The sequence below is a fragment of the Miscanthus floridulus genome, unplaced genomic scaffold, assembly GCF_019320115.1.
Source record: "Miscanthus floridulus cultivar M001 unplaced genomic scaffold, ASM1932011v1 fs_276_4_5, whole genome shotgun sequence".
Lineage (NCBI taxonomy): Eukaryota > Viridiplantae > Streptophyta > Magnoliopsida > Poales > Poaceae > Miscanthus > Miscanthus floridulus.
Window position 1 is genome coordinate 31,400 of NW_027096505.1, and position 8,601 is coordinate 40,000.

General features: G+C 46.6%; 1 pseudogene; it reads right to left on the minus strand.

The window, feature by feature from the left end:
- Positions 1 to 7,033: 7,033 nt before the first annotated feature.
- Positions 7,034 to 8,092, minus strand: LOC136531095 (UDP-glucuronate 4-epimerase 6-like; annotated as a pseudogene).
- Between the last annotated feature and the right edge of the window lie 509 nt (positions 8,093 to 8,601).

The window sequence follows — 8,601 nt, forward strand, 5'->3', positions numbered from 1 at the left end:
ACTTATGTGTGTAAATTGAGAACTTGCTATTTCAATGAGACTAGACACGACATGTATTCCACTTCTTGTACTAGTGTAACACTTCCAATATGCGAATATATTTTCTCCATTTTGCATAGGATAGAAATGCCTTTTTAACTCTTGTGTAACGGTGCTTGGCTTTGCTATGTGCAACACCAGAGTCATCGCCACCATCTACGAGAGGTGATGCCCCCTAAACCCTAATCATATTTGTGTATCTTGGTGTACATGTGTAGTACATGTGTTTGAGGAAATGCCTCTCAAAGTAGTTTTACATTTACTCATGTACTGTATTTTCTATAATCAACCAACGTGAGTCCTTTTTAGTGAAAGTGGAGGTCATATGAAAAAAATTATTATTGTTTAGTTTTCTATATGCACGAAGAGTACTTGAAAACCACTACGATCCACAATGGCCTTATATGGACAATAGAACATTATTTCAACTGTTTGAGCTTCATGAAGAGTGATAATTGACTACAAACAGAATGTTGCTAATATCATGCTCAAATACTTACTTTTTATAATTGTACAACACACATAGGTTATTAAGAAGTTGTGGCATTCAGAGAACACTTTAGGATAAAATTGCTCCTCTTAGTTTCAGCCATGCACAAAATTCAATTTGTAATACCTATTCATCTCCCCATATGTATTTTTTGTTTTGTTTTGTTGGCTATTAATATTAGCTGACGTAGGATAAATATCAACTAGATGTAGCACGAAGTCAATAAAAATCTACTTGTTTTCTTTGTTTTCATAGTGTTGTCTCCTGTATAGGCATGTCGCAAACAAAAGGTGATAGATAGAATAGCTAAATATTCTTAATGAACTAGATTCTTACGGTATAAATTTGACTGTTTCAGTTCCACGTCAAAACTTTGACTTGTATTTTAATTGTCAATCCTTCGTAAAGACCTATATAATATTGATGCTTCATACAGCATGCTTAGAATGTCATTTTGGGGTAACTGTAAAACACACATGGATACTGAAATTATGTAGGCATTTTCTTGTTTTTAATATATAGGGAAAGGACATCACTGCCAGTTCTAAAGCTTCACCCGGCAGTGACGCTCTGTTGAATCAAAACATCACCCAACGGTGAATAGTGATGCTCTAGTACCAATGTTGGGTCAAAGATTCAACTGACAATGATGCTGTTGGATCATTAGCGGGTGATTTTTTTGAACCAATAATGATATCTGGGGATAATATCGCCGCTGGTTCTATTTGTATATCCAAGTAGCTGTAATCATGAAAAATAATTCTAAAATTATGAAAGATTTGAGGATAATATCGTCGCTGGTTCTATTTGTAAACTGGCAGTGACGCTAGACACACAGAAATTAGTTCAAACTATAAAAAATTGTAAATCATTCAAAATCTACAAAGACAGTACAAATACTAGAAACATACAACATTTTACCAACTAGATAAATGTTACAACCAAAGTCCGCAAACACATTCGTCCTGTTCGTTTGGCTTATAAGCCGTATTTTTTCAGCCAACGAACACTATTTTTCTCTCACAACAAATCAGTCAACAATACTTTCATCCATGGCTTATCAGCCAAGCGAACAGGGCAATTACAATGTAACCACCTTACAAACATTCTCGTAGCACCCGAGTTGGGTCTCAGAGGTGCAAGAGTATGCCGGATGGTGGAAGAGAGCCAACCAGAGTGCATAAGGATTTGGAGCCGTGATGAACCCATGCCTCTGGCAACTGGCCGCCGCTGGTTCAACGTAAACCAACAACCAACTAGGGAACATAATAGCATTATATTGCTATGAGGTTGCCCCGGCTTCGGCATGGCTCTAACTTAAAAAATATTCTTCTAGTACCTGGCTCTATGTATCTTCACAAACATTTTTCTAGTACCTCTCATACATCATATTGACTACAGACCAGAAGGTGTATGTGGAGACCTATGTCCCAACCGAGAACACATTAACACTATACACATGCAGCGGACCAAAAGCTAGATCTATACACATGCAGGGAACACATATTGAGAATATACACAAATGGTCGACAGACACATGTAGGGGACCTAATTAAGCTATCTCCTTTGTCCATGGAGGCATCCAGATGCATGTTTTATAACCGGAAGCAATGGTGGTAGGTTGGATCAACGGGGAGAATCAATTAATTGATAGATAGGTGGATCCAACATGCGGAGAGAATACGGATATGTTAGTACGAAAACCAACATTCATATGAAAATGTCACTGCCAAGTAGTGGATCGACCCGATAGGGATATATCACTATCAGGTCATAGCATGAACCTGTAGTGATACCGTAGCTATATATCACTCGGGCTTGTTGCTTGAACCGGTAGTGATATATCATTGTCGGGTGGTGATTTGAACCAGCAGTGATAGGTGCCATCACTACCGGGTGAAAGCTTCCCGCCAATTTTCTAGCTCCTAGGCTTACGACCTGACAGTGATAAGTAATCATTGTCGTCTCTAGCACAAGTTGCAGTGATGCTCCGGCAGTTATTGCATGTCCTAGCGTAGTGTCTCCAAGCTCTACCTCGACGGATACGATCTTCTCTGTAAGTAAGCATCCGAGGTCTATATGATAATTGACCTTTGATTCTAGTAAGTTTATGCTTAACTTGTTTATGGGTACATCACTATTCATTTGTTGAGTGCTTTAGCTTCGCTAAGGGAACTTAGTGGCACAAGGTTAGAGTAGTGAGTTATAATATACATGTGGTGTCTATACTATCGTTTGCCTGTATATGTTGCTTGCCCCACGGATTTGTTTGTGGTAGTCAATAGGTGTGACAACCCTATTTAATCTTTGTATTCCACGATATTCGGGCTAGTTATTAAAATAGCAGGACAACCCCTGCTGGGACCATTGAAACTGTTATATGTGTTGCCTTCGGTCATCTAGCTGTCTCGAACTGACCAATCTTTTTATATCTATCTTGCCATTCTAGTTATCATAACAATAGAAATTTTCTCCACCCAACAATCATAAACCCCTTGTGTGATCCTATGACACACCTGATTTTTTAGTTAGTTCACTTCAAGTTCCTTACAAAAATTGATACCTTGGAACACTCCTAGGTGAAAATAAATCTTGACAGCCGTGCGCTTACGGTTCATTCTGTGTGCCACCTTTCACTACTATACAAATGATTTTATGAGACACTATCCAAGCATTAATGGAGGCAGTCACAAAATTTTCCTATTTTCTAAAATACCTAAGAATTTTCAGAGACGGTCATTTTATTTATGGAGGCGGTCACAAGTTGCCCGTCTCTCAAAATATACTTACCGGCTGTCATTTTATTTATGAAAGCGGTCACAAATTGCCCATCTCTCAAAATATATTTACGGTGACAGTCACATATTGCCCATCTCTCAAAATTCATTAACAGAGGCAGGCCTCTTCAAAAAACGATCTCCATTTTCGGAGGCAGACCTCTGCCTCTGGAAACAGGCCCGATGCCCACCAGCAGGGCCAATATGGGCAATCTTCCTCAGTGCGTGTGGGCTCGAACGGATAGCGCCGCGTGCACCGGGACCAGTAGCGACGTGTGCACGTTGTGGAGCGCTAGCAGCGCACGAGCGCAGCAAGTTGCCGACGCGGGAATTCTGAGTCTCGGCCCATGGTTTTTGGAGTCCGGTTCCTTGTCTACCTTCGGTCCAAGGCCCGTTTAACTTCTAGAGTCTGGTTTTAGCTTTTATTTTTCGACAATTCAGCCTATTTTGTGTTGGGCTATTTTTTATTCTCTATTTCTCCTGTCTAGTTTTTCTCTTTCGGGATAGTAGGTGGTGGGTAGTGAACGGGTGGGGGATGGTTCCACTTACATATGAAAGTACAAGTTATAGATTTATGGTAAACTAGCCACTGCTGCCCGCGCGTTTGCTGCGGGTGATGTGCTTGGTATAGGAACATTTTTAAGAAATATGGCTCATATGTCTAATATGTTTTCTAATCGTGTTGGTACGGAAGGTTGGTCTCAATATTGTAAACAAACATAGAGGTTGGTTGTCATTACATGGTGTCTATTCTAGGCCAGCAAATCAATGACATGTTAGTGAAAAGAAGTATTTGATGGAGTTGGGCTTAAGCAACTAACACACTTAGATTTTAAAGCACAACATTGGGTAGGATTACATTATAGGTAGAAATAGCAAAAACTACAACACAAGTACTTCTCCTAACGCGAGGGTTTACAAAAAAGTGAATTAGGTCCACTCCCCTTAGGCGAAACTATAACACGCATGCAACAACTACGGACGACAACAACGGCAAGAGTACAATACAGGAGGACAGCGACGAAAAGCACTACTACTACGGGTACAGCATCCCAAGGCAACTAATCTACCTTAGAACCACACATCTTTATTCTTGTGCTCGGTGGATTCTTCTACCACCCTGGCTATGGATCTGCATCTTCTCGTGGCAATGGCTGAGTGAGAGGAACCAAGGGTTCTGCTTCTAACACTTCCGAAGGTGGAGGTGCTAGCGGTTCTGCATCACCGGTTCTCCTTCTTTCAGGCAGGTGGATAGGGATCCCCTCCAAGATCTGGGCATCCTGCCTTTCATCAACCAGCGTCCTCCGCTTGGCCCTAGTGAATAGATAGGCCTCACCCAGCTGATGAACATGCCAATCTTCGGCCTCCTTCAGAGCGTCTGACATTGTAGTCTCCCGGCTCTCAGCAGCTACAGCACTGGCATGCGCTTCGGCGAGCTGCACATGGAGCATCCGAGTGAAGATCTTGGCTTCTTCGGTGCACCGAAGGCACGCCCTCAGCTCCAAGGCTTGCCGGTTATACTGCTCATCGAGAGCAAGCAGTGGTCAAGTGCACCATGGTAGGACTATCTTCTTGCGCATCCCACCCTTGCAAAGCCTCCATGCGAGCCCTCCATGCCCGCCAATTCCTATCCAAGGGTGGAAAGAACCTCATGGGGATATGGGCAATGGGCTCTTCATAGTGTTGGCAAAGGTACCGTAAGGCTTTACGGGCCACAACCTGGTAGGTGTCGGTGAAGCTATACCCGGTTGCGGTCACACTCCAGGCTTCGGTGATGTCGGGGAACTCTTCACTCTTCCCAATGTAGACGGTAACCTCACACCGATCGATGCCATGCTTCTCATACTCATGGCCCTCATACTCGGGACGATCTTTGACTCCGAGCTTTTACAGGGTGGCATGTAGGATTCTAGGAAAACCCTCAACGTTCAGGCAGTAACTACTAACCCAGGCTCCTGCCATTTCTGGCGGTGGCTACAAAGAAGGGCTGAGCAAAAAGCTTGCTCAAATGGAAAACCTAAGCAAGCTAAAGTACGCCGAGTGGTGGTACCAATGGCTAAGCTAGACTCTGCTTAAAAAGGTAGAGCGGTCTGTGGTCCTGGCGCGGTTCACTAGGGTTCCTGCACTGGATCACCACGAACGAATCGACCAAATTCCGTGCATTCGAGCCGAGTGACGCACGCATACTCGCATGCACACACACACACGCCCCAGCAGCATGCACGCACGCGTACTCACATGTGCGCGGACCACCATGCTAATTAGGCACCGGCCATGCATGTCGAGAATCTACCGTCCCCTCCTACACGCCACTGTCCATTTGCGTGCCACGTACAATCGTCCACCTGCTTCATCTATCCACTGCCGAATGCATGGAGAAAGGCTGGTTGTGACGTGCTTCACCTTCCTGTGCACGCAGCACACAGCCATGTTAGTTATTAGTTTGGCTTCCCAACTGAATGAATTAAATCAGAAGGTTCCTACCAAGTCGCTTGAGACACGCTATTTGGAGTGCAATAGATGTACAAACATTGTAGCTGATGATGAGTTCTTGACATTTATCATGCCTATGTTACCAGCGAAGCTCAAATTTTTGATGTCCCACTAAATGGTCTGTGAAGGGACGGAGCAGCACAATGCATAGTTCCTAGGATCTGATGGATCAAGCTAATGATGGAGAGAGACAGCTTACTTCTATGTTGTCGTGGATCCATGAGTGGCCTTCTTTGCTCAAATATTAAAACTTGAGAATAGATTTCAGTGGACAATGCTATGGTACACTACACCCATTACCTAGTAAGAGGTAATACTTCAAAGTAATCTGAGCCTTTGATTTATTGGGTTTTTTAAAATTCAACAAATAAACAAAATAATGTAAGGAAATAAAGAAAAATCTACCAACATCCTGTAATCAGGGGAACCCTTCCCCCTCCGTGGCTTACACAGAAGGGGGGCCCATCCCTTTCTATGTTTGTGTGTCATGCAAGTACAAGGCATGGAAAGTTGTCACGCCACTTCCTCGTGCTTACGTGGCTCAATTTTTATACAGGCAAGGTTATTATAGATATTTCATTTTTTAGCTAACTATTCAAGTAACTGTTCAAGTAATTTTGGCCCTTTCCAATTACGAAGCTCCAGCTGGCCCCAACCTTCCATCCCTTAACAAGGAAGAACTGTACAGAAGGGGAAGAAGTTAATTGGTCCTGAGAAGCAACACAACCCCACCCCACCCCACCCCCACCCCCACCCAAACAAAATCAAGCTCCAAAGGGTCAGGGGAAAAATCAACCTGCCATATAAATAGAGAAACCTGGCTAGGTGTAGTATTGCCAGTGGACATAAACCCATGTTCAGGTGAACTATATGCACGACAAGGATGGGGTACTTGAGTAAATGTTGGTACTGTTAACAACAGGTACCTTCAATGAGATGCACCTCAGGCATGCCACCAATCTGGCAGCGTATACTATCAATGCCAGATGCAGTGCATTGCTACGAACACGTTAGGCCCGAGTGGTGCATGCATGATTGTGATTACACAGCCTTCCAAATTTCTCCTTGCGATAGGTTCCTGTATAGCTACGAAAGCAGCACTTGCTGTGGTCCATGTGCCAGGCGGTGGTCAAGTCGATAAATTACAAGAACATACGTCGTCAGACCATTAATGTTACTTTCAACAACTGCAAATCAAATTTACACCGAAGCTAAAATAGTAAAATACGATATACTAAGTTGTAAACATGCGGAGCAGCGTGGGTCTGCGCTTCTTGCCAGACTTGGAGCCCGTGCTCTTGCCGGCTGTGTCGAGCGCACTGAGGCAGCCCCTGACAACATCGTCAATGTAGGTGAAGTCACGACGCGCGTCGGCGTCGTGGGCGGTGCGGAAAAGCGTGATGGGCTCGCCAGCGACGATGCTGCAGGCGAATGAGAAGTAGGCCATGTCGGAGCGTCCCCATAGGCCGTAGATGGTGAACAATCATAGGCCGGTGATGGAGAGCCCATAGATGTGGTTGTACACACGTGCGATGGCATTGCCGGCCTTCTTAGTGGCTGTGTATAGCGACGTGGGGTGGGGCGTGCAGTGGTCCTCGGGGAAAGGCGGCTCAGTGTTGAGCCCGTACACCAACAATGACGATGCCCACACAACCATCGGCTGCGGGTTGGCGTGCCTTGCTATGGCCTCGAAGAGCGCGACGAGGGCCATGATGTTGGAGGCCACGTACGCCTGTGGCACCCGTATCGCGTCGCGCATAGCCACCTGGGCCGCGAGGTGCAGCATGTGTGTGAACGGCACCACAGATAGGAGCCGCTCTAGCAGCGTGGTGTCGTTAATGTCGGCGTCCAGCACCACCATGCCGCGGCACGATAGCAGACGTTGTCACGCGCTCTTTAAGGATGGGTCATAGTAGGCGTTGAAGTTGTCGAGGCCGTGCACGCCATCGCCATGAGCGCGGATCGCCAGCAAGCAGTGCGAGCCCACGAAGCCCGTGATGACCACAGATAGTGGCCCATCCCGCCATGGCCTCATGCTGTGCTTCACCTCCCGCTCCCACACCGTGCCCCCACCCGTATGATGATGATGTCCTTGAGCCTAGCAGGCTCCAGTGCGAGTGCCGAGACCGCGGCAAGGAGGAAGAAGAGGAGGAGCCGGAGCCGGACTTGGGCAACGTGGAGAGGCTGAAGGAGTGGGAGAGTAGGGACGGGTAGTGCACGGTGAAGAGCATGACGAGCGCGAGCGTGGCAAGCACGGTGGCATGGAAGAGCAGGTGTGGCGGTAGAAGGCGTTCTCACCCATGCGGTGGCTACGGATGTGCGCCTTGGCCTTGGCCTCGTGCCACACGTCCCCGCTTACCTCGATGCGACCGCTACCGCCACCGCACTAGGGGTTCTTCTTCTTCTTGCTATGGCCCGCATGGACCACGGTGGAGGGAGGCTCCGGCGGAGCGGGCGCATGCAGGGGCGGAGTCGGAGAGGTAGGGAATGACGAATCAGAAGCGAGTGCATGGATGGCAGCGGTAGTGGGAGCGCTGGGTCTATGTCTGGGGAACGGTGGAGCAAAAGATGCGGATCTAGGGGGGAAGGGTGAGGCAGCGGTGGCTGTGGGGGTGTAGGAAGCGGAGGCCTGAGCAGCTAGGATGCGGGTGGGGTGCGGCCGAGGAAGGAAGTGGATGCACCGGTCGGCATGTTGGGGCTCCAAGGAGTGGGAACTAGGGTTTAGCTAGGTTCTAGGGGTAGACCTAGGCCCGCTGCCTGCCTATTTGCCTATGAAGTGCTTGGTGCCCGCCGCGCGCCGCA